This window comes from Papaver somniferum, chromosome 4 (genome assembly GCF_003573695.1).
Source record: "Papaver somniferum cultivar HN1 chromosome 4, ASM357369v1, whole genome shotgun sequence".
Lineage (NCBI taxonomy): Eukaryota > Viridiplantae > Streptophyta > Magnoliopsida > Ranunculales > Papaveraceae > Papaver > Papaver somniferum.
In genome coordinates this window covers 96,250,733-96,264,483 of record NC_039361.1, presented here as the reverse complement: position 1 = coordinate 96,264,483, position 13,751 = coordinate 96,250,733, and positions in this window count along the sequence as shown.

Genomic DNA, 13,751 nt, shown 5'->3' with positions numbered 1-13,751 from the left:
AGAATATATAACCATTGTTGGATATAAGCATTCGGTGGAAACACATATATGTATAAGTCCTTATTCCTTGAACCAAAGTATGCGTACTTTGTTGATCAGAAAAACCGGAACAAGAGCTGTGAGCTCAGTCCGCGAACCCAGTACGCGAACTGGCGGAGGTTCTCATCCCGAGAATATCTGCTGGAGTTTGTGAACTCCTTCCGGGAACTTAAGTCCGCGAACTTGAGTTGGTTATATCTAAAGACGATTATTTGTGAACTTATATTTATATTAACTAAGGAATGCAAATTACAAACTGTGGCTATAAAGTTCATGAATCGATTCGAGTGAATCAAATCATTTTTGCTTTGATTGTGTCTTGTATAGTTATATAATATTTATACAATTGAACAACTCTATAACTAGTTCATTTGAGTCATTTGAACTAGTTATGGTGAAGAAGAATATGGTTGATATGAAAGTGCTCATATGGATAACCATTTGTTAACTACTGTTGAACCAACAAATGTACATGTTTGGGTACGGTTACACAAACCTAAAATCGTGCATTTCATTTGTGTGTAACAAGCTAGGTTTTCGATCTAACGGTTGAAAGATATTAGCTTGAATCTAATCAGGTTTTCATTTAATGGTGAATATTGAATGCTTTGTTACTAAGCTAACATTGATTGCAAACCCTGATTTGAAAGACTATATAAGGGATAACTCTAGCAACTGGTAAACCTAATCCCCACACCTCATGTGTGATACTTGTTGTATTAGCTAGAGTCGATTCTCCTTTAACCTTAGGTTTCTTCTTGTAAACCAGGTTAACGACTTGAAGACTTCATTGGGATTGTGAAGCCAGACCGATACTACTTTCTCGTAGTTGCGTGATCTGATCTTGTTGATTATATCGTGTTGAGTACAAACCTAACGATTGGCTTGAGATTAATATCTCCGATGGGAAATATATAAAAGTAATCACAAACATCTCCGTCTCATCATTTGTGATTCCACAATATATTATTTCGCCGTGTCGATTAAGATTATTGTGAGGTGATTGATAATACTAGGATGTTCTTCGGGAATATAAGTCCGGGTTATCAATTGGTTCCTGTTCACCTTGATTTATTAAAATACGGAACAAAAACTTGTAGGTATTTCTGTGGGAGACAGATTTATCTATTACCGTAGACTTTTCTGTGTGATATATATTTGTTTATTAAAGTATTCGACTTTGGGTCGTAGCAACTCTTAGTTGTGGGTGAGATAAGCTAAGGGAATCAAGTGCGTAGTATCCTGCTGGGATCAGAGACGTAAGGAGCACAACTGTATCTTGGATCAGTGTGAGATTGATTGGAGTTCAACTACATTCCAGACCAAAGTTAGTTTGTAGTAGGCTAGTGTCTGTAGCGGCTTAATACAGTGTGTGTTCAATCTGGACTAGGTCCCAGGATTTTTCTACATTTGCGGTTTCCTCGTTAGCAAAATTATGGTGTCTGTGTTATTTCTTTTCCGGATTATATTTTGTTATATAATTGAAATATCACAGGTTGTGCGTTTGAATCAATCAATTGAAAATCCGACCTTTGGTTGTTTATTGAAATTGATTGATACTTGAACATTAGTCTTTGGTACCGTTCAAGTATTTTCTCTTGTATTCAATTAGACTCGCGGATTTCTATTTGCTTGAGTAAAGAATTGAATCAAGAAAGAGAGATATAACTCTTTGATATAATTTATTAAGATTGAGTCTAGTTGATTCTCTTGAAAGTATATTGGAGTTAGTCCATACAGATTGCTCATCGAAATATTGGGTGTGGTTGTTGTACTCCCGCTTTTTAAAGCTCTAGAATTGAATCAAACTAGTGGTAGAACATAAGCCTTTTTCGGAAGGCCGGACTATGGAAGAGCAATCCAATTCTCTTTATAATAACACTACATTCGATAACTCTCAAAAATTTGAACCATATTCAGAAACCTATAACCCTGGTTGGAGAAACCATCTGAACCTTTCATGGTCTAAGGGCCAGAATCAAGGTCAGTTTAATAATTCTAATGCTCCCCCAGGTTTTGGATATAAGAATCCTTCAGGTCCAACACAATTTCAAAACCCTTCAGATAAGAAAATTACGAGTTTAGAAGAGTCTCTCGCATCATTTATTCATATTACTACAATATTTCAGCAGTCGGTTGCACAAGGTTTAAAAGAAAATAAAAAGATGGTCCAGGCTAACTCTCAGGATATTACCAAGTTAAAATACCAGTTTAGTCAGATAAATGAGTCTTTGAGAGAAAAAGGTAAGTTCCCTATTCAACCAATACCCATCCCTAGAGGAGTCCATTCAGTAACAATTTTAGGAGCGGTAAAACGGTAAACAATAAGGTAGTCATGCCTAATAGTGGAATACTATAAATCCACCTTCTAGTTCCCAAAAGGAGACACTAGCTGAAGAGACTGATAAAGTTTCTAGTGATGTCAGTGTGGTTCTTGATAAGTCAGACTTTATGCCTAGAGCCCCATATCCACAGTTGTTAGCTCCAACAAAGAGATAGTCGACTTTCATCGAAATAATGGAAACATTTAAGCAGGTAAACATTAACATCTTTTTATTAGAAGCAATTAGGCAAATGCCTGCTTATGCCAAGTTCCTTAAGGATCTTTGTACACGAAAGCGAAAGCTTAATATCAATAAGAAAGCCTTTTTAGCTGGTCAAGTAAGTTCAATCCTTCTGAACCAAACATCCCCTAAGTATAAAGACCATGGATGCCCCACTATATCTTGTGTGATCGATAATTATTCAGTGGATAAGGAATTACTTGACTTATGAGATAGTGTTAACTTACTCATATATCATGTATACAGCCAGTTAGGTCTTGGTAAGTTTAAACCAACCAAAATGACCCTACAATTAGTTGATAGGTCTATCAAAGTACCTCGTGGTGTCATAGAGGATGCTCTGATTGAGGTTGATAAGTTTATATATCATGTGTATTTTGTTGTTCTAGGTACTCAGCTTATTCAGGACCCCAGTGCTCAAATACCGGTGATTTTAGGTCGCTCATTTTACCCACAGCTGATGTTTTCATCAACTGTAAGTCCGTACTTATGAACATATCCTTTGGTAATATAACCACTGAACTAAATGTCTACTAGACAACCTTATGATGATTTATATATAGCTAGCATTTTAGTTCAGAATAATTGGGACGACACTTTATTTGATGATTCTTTGTATGAATTTGATGATACAATTCTCTTAAGTCAGATAGTGACCAAACTGTAGAACTAGAAGAAGCTCTCGAGCACTTTAAAGACTCTATGGATCCTAAAGTTCAATCCATAGTGCTAGGTCTTACGGAGAGTAATGACAAACCTAAGTTTGGGGGTAGTGATCTAGAAGAAGCTCTGGAGTATTTTAAAGACTCTGAGGACCCCGAAATTCAATCAACAGTTAGAGGTTTGTCTGAGAGTACTAACTACGCTAAGTTTGGGGGTAGTGACAGTCAAGTATCCCCATTAGAAGTCCCTAACTTGGGACTCGAGCCTAGTGTGCATGAGGTATTACTTGAGTCTTTTCAGACTCCACAACTCGATCCTCCTTATATTATTTCGGAGGAAATCCAGGAATTAGAAACCCATAGTTCAGAAGAATTTGTTTATCGAGACACTCATATGAAGCCCAAGGGGAGCCGAAGAAAAGCCCAGTTGTCTTGCAAGAAATTTTAGATCAGGTTTTGCTATGTCTGTTAATTTTTCTGATCCGGTGCAGTTGTCTCATAATTGTGGCAGTTTTATTTGGTTTTGTTGACCCACAGTCGTTTCGACTATTGATATATGATTTGAAAGGTAATTAGCCATTTTGTGGTATTTAACGTGTGGCTGAAGACTTTAAACTTAACACTTATTGGGAGGTAACCCATGCTCATGCAACACGGTAATATCTTTCTTTAACTCTTTTGCTTCAAGTGATAAATGTTTCTCCTTGTTCATGCTTTAAATTTTATCATTAGAACATTGAGGACAATGTTAGATTTATGTTCAGGGGTATGAGATAAACTTTTTTGTTGCATTATTAAACTCCAGATCTTAGAAATTTATGCCAATTAAGGATAACACTAACCTATCTAAGTGAATGGAAACATCTTGGTTGTAGGAGTTGAGGAACCCAAAAATAGAGTCAATTCATAAAAACACAGAGCTCAGGTGATAGAAATAACATGGTACTTGGTAGATCGGTAGACCGACCTTGTTTTACCGCAAGCGCATGGTGTCAAAAAGAACACATAATAACAAGAACGGTTCGTTCCCTCAAGGAGTGTGAAAACTACTACTAATCAATACCAAGAACTGACTAACCAAGATTCAATATTTCAGAGATATAGTTGTTCTAAGAAAATAAGCTAACGAGTAAATAAAGCAAATTTATAGAAAGTTGTTATCAAGAATGTAAAGTATCAAGGCTACGGAATCCGTTGTAGGATGAGTTTCACTTATGTCTTTCACAAAGATCTCATTTAACTCATGTATAATAGCAAACATAGCTAGTACATGGAAGATGTGACGTTTAAGATTTATCGAAGATTATCAAAGAATATGTTTGTTCTCAACCTAGATAGTAGAAACCCTGGTACTAATCATACAAGGCATAGATAGTCATAGGATAATCATAAATCATATATCACCAAGGTTATAAATGGATTATTGTTTTAGAACCCAACTGCGAAATACACATGGCATAAGACATGAAAAACTCATAAAACAATCAACCCAATTTTGAGAAACATAAACATTATGTTAAGCTTTTATTTTTGAAACCATTGTTTGAGAACATAAGTAAAATAACCTACAAGTTCATCATATGCCCTAACAGGAAATATAGCTAGACATGATTTTCTTAAAAGCCATGGAAAATGATAAGCATAGTATAGAGCTAAACATATGAAAAATCAAATAAAGCTAAACCTAGTTTCTTCCCTCAAAATGGCGTGCCTCCAATCTCTGTTGATGGTGAGATATATAGGTCTTCCAACAGCTCCAACTCTGACCCAGCTTATTGTTCACGGCCCAATCCACTTAACAGAACCATTTCTTCAAATTTAGGCCACTATCCAACTCCGGCTACAACATCGTTCTTTTCTCCCTGAACTTCAGTTCAACTCCAAAAGTTACATTGCGACAATTTCTCAACATCAGACTCACCTACTAACCATCACAGTCATCTCCTTGTTATCTGTCTTGACCTTGAACTTCAAACCAGCACAATCAACTGAACTGATGGCAGCAGCCCCATAAAAAACCAGCCAACGTACATCTCTTCCATCTTCGTCTTGATATCTGAATTCCATCAACCGAGCTCATAGAATGAACCCAGTTTCCGTTCACAGCAAACCAACATCACGACCTAGCATTGCTGCAGAGTTTCGGTCTTGAAACTTCATTTACATCTTAACTGCTCCCGTTTCGGCATAATCCGCTGCTTGCAAATAAAACTGAAACATTGGATAACCCCACAGATCCATCGTTGTTGCTACTGGAAGAGGTCCTGAACTTCATCGGCAGAGATCTAACGACGACGGCGAGAGTCACGTTGTTGCAGTCACACAACGTCTTCATTCTCTTCTTATGTGTGCGCTCTTTCATCATCAATATTTCTCTCTGAACACTAAATCTCGCACCATAGAACAACAGATCCTTGAAATGATACTCCAAATTCATTAGATAAAAGGAGAAGATAATTTTGTTCTGTTTTTTATAAGAGAGAATGAGATGTGGTGGGAATGATGCCACGTCTCCCATTTACTCTCTTGTGCAGCTCACATGCTTGGCGCAGAAATGATTTCTTGGTTCAACCTCTTGGCCATTGGATGGCTTAAGTGGTGCGGCCCATGAATCGTTGGCTTGCCAGCCCACAATCTCTGTATAAGCTCGGATTCCTTTGCAATATTAGGGGTGAGCATAAAAACCGGAACCGCGGATTTGATCCGTATCCGTCCGCAAAATTGCGGATTTCACCCAAACCGTAAAACGTATGGGCCGGATACGGGTGGGATTCTCAAATCCGCACGTTTTAGCGGTTTGGGTGCGGTTGAATATTGAAAACCGCGGATTACCCGCACCGTAGGTTAGTAAAGTAAAACCTTATAACATAAGACAGGCCCAGACCCCAATTCAATAGCATTGGCTTCCACTAGGCTTCCAATTCAATTCAATAGTAAAGTAAAACCTTAAATGAGCTTCCACTAGGCTTTACGCAACGGTAGTAACGACTACCAACTAAAAACACGATGCCAAAGACAGGCCCAGATATCTTTTTTTTTTATCCCTAATCCGCGGTTAATCCGCAACCGGTCCCGCACAATCCGCGGATCCGCGGATGATTGGGCCGGTCACGGTTTGATTTTTCAAATCCGCAGCTTTGACGGTTTGGTTGCGGGTGACCCCTAATCCGCAAACGTCCGTCCGTTGCACACCCCTACTTTGCATGCAAGTTGCAAGGACCGATTTAGCTTCAAGGCCATCGGTTCTCCGGGTGAGATGATTTCACTTGCTATTCCTGTAAAAGCTCCAAAAGATAATTATTAGTGAAATATCGAGACCTAGCTAGTGTAAATATGGGAGTAGAACGTCACATTTCCGTGCTTATCAAATTTCTCCACACTTACATTTTGATGGTCCCGAGCAAAATAATAAAAATAAGTATCCTCTATACAGCTGGATATGGAGAGACGTCTGCTAAACAGCTTGACGGAACCACTAAACTGTGGTGTAAATATTCTGCTAAACAGCTATACGGAACCACTAAACAGTGGTGTAAATATGTATGCTAAATAGCTAGACGGAACCACTAAACATTGATAGAGAAATGTATGCTAAACAGCAAGACGAAACCACTAAACAGTGGTAAAGGTATGAATGCTAAACAGCTAGACCAAACCACTAAACAGTGGTGTATATAAATCTGTTAAACAACGAAACAGATAATCCAAAAGACCCGTTCAACAGCTGGTCATGTCGTGCAAAATAATAATAATAATAATTTAAGACCCGCTCAACAGTTGTTCATTTCACGCAAGAATTTTTTTTTTTTTTGAAAAATTCTAGCAAAAGTAAATACCTACCACAAATCTATATGCTTAACCACTCCCCCACACTTGAATCTTACATTGTCCTCAATGTAAGTTGAGTCATTCAAAGTAAAATTCAAGGTGGAGAATTCCTTAAATGCGATAGGCAAATAAAAATAAAAGATAAAGTAAGGGGAACAAATCCGATGGGATGACTCCCACGAAGAAACAAATATTTTTTTCCCAGCTTGCGCACAACAAGTGATCTCAAACAAAGTGAAGGTGATACACAATAACAACCTGCCAAGCATATAAATAAAGTCTGAAAAGCTGAGAATCAACCCAACATATCAGGTTAGCTGCAAATAAGAGCCTGCAAAAACTATAATCATCCAAGCATATGCGAAAATCCATTCCATGCTCCAAATATTCCGTAGTAATCAAATCATACTTCACGGGGATAAGTAAATTATTCATACAAAAAGGTACAGACTGTTCAGTAGTGTTCATTCGGATGGCAAACACTAAATCTAGTTCAAGATCAATTGAAATATTTTCAGTGTACAAACTATCTTCACTAGAAATAGGAGGAAGCAATGCACTAAAAATTACAATAGTTATCGGACCATCAAACTCGGCAAAACGATCTAAGCATACATCTAATGTCTTAAGTTCATCAAAAGAAACAACTCCTAAATCTGGGTTTAGGTCCGCAGAAATAACTTCCGCTGTTAAGTTACCTATATTACCCATCGGAGGATCAAATGCATTGACAATGTCAGTTAGCATAGGGTCATCGGAGTCTGCAAAATGGGCTAAACAAATGGAGAGTGGTTCAGAATCAGCAGTCCAAGTTAACTGCCCTTTATCAATTGGATCCACATTCATACATGCATCTCAAGAACTATTAGATGGATCAACAAAAAATGGACCTACTGCATCAATAGTTTCATGCATAATAGGATCTTTCAAATTATCAAAATGCAATAAGGAAACAGATAAAGGTTCAAGTTCGTCGCTACAAATTACCTGACCAACATCAATTTTTTCAACTTTCACAAAAGTCACAAAGGCGTTCAGTAGATCACTAGATGAATCCGCAAAAGTTGAGCATAGTACAACAACAATATCATGAATAACCATATCATTATCATTTTCAACTATGTGACCCGTATAAATCTCACAATTCAAATGATTAGAAAGTTTCTCATTATGAACATCTATCTCCTTTGAGTCATGACACTCAATAGTAGCATCCTCTACATATGCAGGTTCTTCTACATCATAATTATCTGAATTTTGAGAATCTTGGGTATCCTCACTTCCACTCGAAACTTCTACGAGCTGATCATCATCAGTTTCTTCCTCAGAAGAATAATCAATATACTCTGAAGTACAATTAGATTTGGATTGAGGCTTGTTTGGGAACCAATTTTGTTCCTCCTCTAACTTCCTAGTCATTTGACCTACTTGATATTCAATATTTTCTAAGGATCTTTGAGTGGTATATTGAAGTTGAGACGTTTCTCAACTAACTTTTAATTTATACAACCTTAAGCTATCATCCAAAATCAAATTTCTATAGTCTAAAACCTCATTGTGCTGCCAATTCAAAGATTTTTCACATACCTCATGCAAATAATTATCCCCATGGTATTGGGTTTGGTACTTATGTGAATGAATGGAACACGAGTTACTATAAACCTGATTATTATTTTCATACGGCCTCTGGTTTTCTAGCATCTCTAATCGTCTTTCCAGACTAGATATATTATGATCGAAAATCTCAACATGTGATAAATCATCCTGATGGTAACTTCGGTACTCATGTGAATAATCATCAGTTTCGTAGTAATGCTGATAAGAATTTCCATACCTGAGACGATTTTGTACCCGAATCTGCTGATATTGTGGTTCATACATGTATTCTCTGAGAGGCCTGGACTCATCCTCTCGGTAAAACGTCTTCGCCGCAACAAGAGTACCGGTAAAGAAAATTCTAAAAGAAAAATATGAAAATGAACTAAAAAGAAAAATCAAAAATAAAACCAAAAACAAAAACAAAAACAAACTAACTACTGAAAATAAATCCTAAACTACGACTAGAAAATCAATAATATCAGTCAGAGAGTACTTTGTAGCCACTCCCAGGCAGCGGCGCCAAAAACTTGATAGGCCGGTAGACCGACCTAGTTTTACCGCAAGCGCACGGTGTAAAAAGAGCACGCAATAGCAAGCAAGGTATGTTCTCTCAAGGAGTGTGAAAACTACTACTAATCAATATCAAGAACTGACTAACCAAGATTCAATATTTCAAAGATAGTTGTACTAAGAAAATAATCTAACGAGTAAATAAAGCAAATTTATAAAAGTGTCACTTATGTCTTTCACAAAGAAAATAATCTAACGAGTAATCAAGGATGTAAAGTGTCAAGGCTACGGAATCCGTTCTAGGCTAAGTTTCACTTATGTCTTTCACAAAGATCTCATTTAACTCATGTATAATAGCAAACCTAGATAGTACATAAAAGATGTGACGTTTAAGATTTATCGAATATTATCAAAGAATATGTTTTTTCTCAACCTAGATAGTAGAAACCCTAGTACTAATCATAGAAGGCATAGATAGTAATAGGATAATCATAAATCATATATCACCAAGGTTATAAATGGTGGGTACATTATTTATATGTCCTTGCTTTTCAAACCCAACAAATATATCCTTTCCCAAAATAAATATATCCCTACTAATTTCAGGAATTAAAATCAGGAATTATTAGATTACTAAAGTGCCCCCGATATAAATATCATATTAAACAAAAACGGACACATTAATTCTCATTTCCTTCACAGTCTTCTCTCTCTCTCGTTCACATCAGTTCATTTACGTTTACCCATTCTCGAGATCGGACAGTTATCTTCTCCAAAGAAAACTAAAAATCAATGAGATAATCAATCAACTAGCCGTTACAGAGAATTAATCCACTAGCCGTTGCAGTTGAAACTGAAAATCAACGAGATAAATGTTGTTCTTCTCTCTCTGATAACAACCACGATCTGAAAAACCGAAAAATAAACTGAAAAGCAACCATATAAATTAGGTTTCATCACAAACCTAATCGAGTTTCACTTTCGTTTCATCATCAGAAATATAATTGGACGATTTGAAGATTGCAAAAATCGAACAAGTAAAACCTAATTTTGATGTCAGATTTAATTGATGCATGTATGTTTTAGTATTGATTTTGTTAATGTAATGATTATATGTTTGTATTTGGTTGATTTTCACACTGAAATTTACTGATTAGGTTTGATTTTTGTCTTGTATAGTTATTTTTGAGTTTTGATTAGTGTTCTTGGGATATTTGTGGAAGGAAATGATATGTCGTTAAATCTGTGTAGGTTATATATACTAGTTATGTTGAAAGTTGATATTTCTCTTCAAACTTTTAGTATTGTTTTGCTCAGATGCAAATTCGATCTACTGTTGATGGGTATTGATGGGTGAAAATGTGTTTCTGAAGGAGTTTTAAATTTTTTTGTATCAACAGCTGTACTTGATCCAAATTAAAATTGGATAAACAGTAGCAGTTGATCTAATTTAGGGGATAAATAATAGCAGTTGATCCAAATAAAAATTGGATAAACATTAGAATTTTATCAATTTCAGTGATGTTTTTGTGTAAAATACCACAATTGATCCAATAAAAGGTACTTAAAGCATGAATTTCAATGCAAACCAAAAAGAAAAGTAGTCTAAACTAACCTGAGCTACATATTGTATTACGTCGCAACTCACTCGGGGGCTACGCCACCTCGTGAAAGTTAAATTCAATGTTTAATTGATACATGTATGTTTTAGTCTTGATTTTGTTAATGTAATGATTATATGTTTCCATTAATTTTGTTAATGTAATGATTTTGCAAATTCGATCTATTGTTGATGGGTATTGATGGGTGAAAATGTGTTTCCGAAGGAGTTTTAGATATTTTTGTACCAACAACTGTACTTGATCCAAAAAAAATTGGATAAACAATAGAAGTTGATCCAATTTAGGGGATAAACAATAGCAGTTGATCCAAATAAAAAATTGGATAAACATTAGAAGTTGACCCATTGTATGCATATTTGTTATACTGTTAATGGGTGAATATGTGTTTCTAAAGGATTTTTGTATCAACAACAGTACTTACAAATAAAATGGATCAACGGTAGAAGTTTATCCAATTTAGGGGATAAACAACAACAGTTGATCCAAATAAACAATAGGATAAACAATAGAAGTTTATACATTTCAATGGATCAACAACAGTAGTTAATCCATAGAAATGAAATATTTGCTAGTTATGTTGTTTTCTAATATGAAAATATGAATGCTAACTATAATAATTGTTGAACTCAGGTTGAGAAGATACAATGTTTAGGAGATCACCAAGGATAAGTAATATGAATGAAGATCAAAATGTCTCACAAGAGAGTAAGCAAGGTAAAGAACCAAAAAGAAATGTGAAGAACAATAAGACAATTGAAAAATAGGCAACAAAAATACAAATGAAGAAACACAAAGAAAGGGGAAACACAAGAAGATAGTTGAGGAAAAACCAGAAGAGTCGGAATCATAATCCGAAGAAGAAGGGAAGAAAGATGATGATAAAGATTTGTTGATACCAAAATACCAAAAACTGAAGAAAGTCATCAAAGGAATGCAAAGAACAAGAAAGAGGAAACAAGAAAGAGGAAGAGCAGGAGTACAAATGAAGTACCACAACAAAAGTTAAAGTTGAAACTCAGGAAGATAACTGAGGAAGAACCGGGAGAATCAGAATCAGAATCCGAAGAAGAAGAGCAATCAGAATCAGATGAAAATGATACAAAGTCAGAAGAAGAGGAAAAACCAGAAAAGGGTAAACCGAAGAAAGCCTCAAAGGTAAAAAAAAATACATTGTAATATTTGTGATGGTATATCTAACTATGTTGCTTCAAAAAATTGAAAACAAAATGAAAATGACTGATTTTTATGTATGCAAGCGGTTCAAGGGCGAAAGAAAACAAATTCAAAGAAGAACCACAAGGAAAGCTGAAAAACAAGAAGGTAGTTGAGGAAGAATCAGAAGAATCGAAATCAGAATCAGATGAAGATGATATAGATAGGGAAGAAGAGGAAGAGGAAGAGAAAGAGCAAAAAGAAGAAGTAGCAAAAAAGGGCAAACCAAATACATAGCTCAAAGGTAAAAACATCGATTTGAATACTTGTGCAGGTTTATAAAATATGTTGTTTAAAAATCGAAAATGAAAATGAAACTAATTTGAGTTTCATGTATGCAGGACCGTCAAGAGCAAAAGAAAATAAATTCAAAGGAGGTCTCCAACCATTAGCTGAAATGGGGAATTTTTATGCAAAAATTTCAAGTAGAAGATGGAAATAATCAGAACGAACTTGCACTAAAGAACTCTACGTTTTGGGAGTTAATCAGCCCATTCTATGTAACAGACATAAGTCAAATGAGTGATAAATGGATGAAAGATTAATCTAGCAATGCAGCTGCTGATGAGTGCATTCAATAAAGAAACCAGTAAGTTCAAATTTGGAGAATCGGAAGAGTGTCGTCTAGAAGCAAGGGATTTCGCTTTCATATTCAAGGTAAGAAGACTCATAGAGAGTGAAGAATTGCAGCAGCTACTTAAACCAAAGAAAGGACTTGACTACAGCGAATTCTTGAATAAAAGGTTCAGACCAGAAAAGCCGGTAGATTGTCCAGATGCAATAAAGAAGGGGGGAGTTGTAAAGAAACTGAAAATGGCAGCAGAAGATGAGTCTGATCCGGAGCATTTTGTGACAGTTTTTTCTATGTGGTTGTGTATGGTTTTCTTATTCCCAAATGCTGGAACTACAAGCTTTCCAAAGAAATTGTTGCCTCATATTTTACTGATGGAAAAAGTGTCATGGCCGGATCACGTTGTAGAACACTTGATTTCGAACTTGGAAAAAAGGAAAGAGAAACAACTAACTGTCGCTGGCTGCACAACTCTCCTAGTGGTAAGAAAAAACGTTTAAAATGTTTATTGTTGTCGAGAGTGAAATGCATACTGTAGGATAAAACTAACCTTGTTGTTTTATACAATGCAGTGTTGGTTCTGCGAACATACAGAAAAGTACATCAGCAAAAGGGAGAATTTCTAAAATTCAACTCCGAGATTCCTACGATGGGACCAGCGCAAATTGTGCAAGAAGCTTGTAAGTGATTTTGGCAAGAAAGTCTCGAAGAAGAACATCGATATGACTTGGTTCAAGCATCAGGTAATTTTTTTTATTTTTTTTTACTATATTTATCTTTACTATTACAAATGTACCAGTTTTTTTTATGAATCAACAATGGGAGTTTATCCGAGTGGATGGGGTAAACAACCAATGTTGATCCGGTTTTAGTGTCAGTTTGTTTGTGGATCAACAATGGGATTTTATCCAAGTGAATGGGGTAAACAACCATTTTTGATCCAGTAATAGTGTCAGTTTGTTTGTGGATCAACAATGGGAGTTTATCCAAATGAATGGGGTAAACAGCCATTGTTGATCCAGTTTTAGTGTCAGTTTGTTTGTGGATCAACAATGGGAGTTTATCCAAATGAATGGGGTAAACAACTAGTGTTGATCCAGTTTTAGTGTCTACAAAAATTTGATTTGTGTTGATAATGTTTCGC